Source organism: Hylobates moloch, unplaced genomic scaffold (assembly GCF_009828535.3).
Source record: "Hylobates moloch isolate HMO894 unplaced genomic scaffold, HMol_V3 SCAFFOLD_1, whole genome shotgun sequence".
Lineage (NCBI taxonomy): Eukaryota > Metazoa > Chordata > Mammalia > Primates > Hylobatidae > Hylobates > Hylobates moloch.
In genome coordinates, this window is record NW_026652276.1 from 31,660,890 (window position 1) to 31,662,527 (window position 1,638).

Genomic DNA, 1,638 nt, shown 5'->3' on the forward strand with positions numbered 1-1,638 from the left:
AATATGTTCAGATTCTTCTGAGTGTCTTGTATGTAAAAAATGAGTATCAGCAGCTAAATTTAGGTAATGATTGAGTCCTTGGTATGGGGAAACAAGGGAGGAAGCTATCAAAATGTTTTTCCTTTAACATACATGGATAATATAATTCAGTAGTTCATGCCACCATGTGAAATAGGAGACTGATTAACTGTGGGTCAATTGTAACTCAGGTGAATTATTTCTGATCTGACAGTCTCAATCTTGCTTAGTTGTAATATATGGACAGAAATAGTGATCTTCTCCAAGTTGATGAATGCTTTTATATCAGATTCAAGAAAGTGGCTAATGAATCTATATCTTTAAACACAACTGTATTTAACAATTAGAATATATGTGTATTCACACATACATTTGTATACACGTATGGATGTATATATACACACATGCAGTAAATGTATATGTGTGTGTATATATACACATACAGTAAATGTATGTGTATGTATATATATCCTTTATATATATAAAATGTATAAATGTGCTCTTTTAAAACCCAAACTATTTTTTTAAACTAGTTAATAACTACTCATTAATTAAATATGTCACAAGTTAAAACAACAGAAATGAGAGTGGGACTGAGAAATAACTGATTACTAATTGTAACCCCCTCTCTGGGCAGAATTTACCACATACAAAGTTATGAAATGCCCATTGGTTGTCTTATATTTCTTAATATGAGTCTAGCCCTGCAAACTGAGGAAACCAAGGACAGAAAAGGAAAAACTTTCAAGTTACCACAACTTGCACAGTGTTGATAATTAAAGTTCTTTTCTCTCTTTATGTCTCTAAAAATGTATTTTGTCTCTCTGGTATGGACAAAAGATTTATGTGATAAATAATTAGACTTTACACCATTCAGAAAATAAATAAGTATCTACTTTTCTTGAAAGCTACTTTACTATTAGAAAAGTTGTTTTGCAAGAAGGTAAATCTTGCTGTCATTTCCACCCATTCGATATGCTTCATTAAATTAGACAAAGAAAATTAAATTATAGGAAGTCATGTTGAAGTTTTTTAGCATAGAATTCACTACAATTAAAGGAAGAAAGAGTGTCAGAGTCTGTGCTCCCTAGAAGGGAAGCCACTTTAAGACATGATGGGCTTTCCTTATACGTCTGCTTTTTTATTTTTAACCACCACCACCTCTTTGCTGACCAACATTTCCTTGCATATTATGGCAATGAGGGAGGAGCATGAGCAAAGGAGCTGTGTGAAAGTTGGTGATTCTCCCTGCCAAAATTCCAGGTTGAAATGGAATCCTTCAGTAAAGTCTCTTAGGCAAGGTGGGGAAAAAAAGATTTACCACTTCAGCAGAACTGTAATTCTACCAAGAAAAACTACAGTCAATCTACCTCACTGTCACCAAAGGATCTGAAGCTGCCTTTGTCATATTTCTTTCTCCTTTATATATGGAGGTGGGGGAGAAAAAAAAAACAGAAAGAGAGTTAAAAAAAATTGATGAAACCCTGACCCTTTAGATTCCATTTATAGTCTGAGCCGGAATGCCATCCCCCTTGACTAGAGAACTGTCCAATCCAGCCGCATGTGTCAAGATTCTATTAGGCACTAAGTGAAATATATATGCATGCCCTTATACCGTTT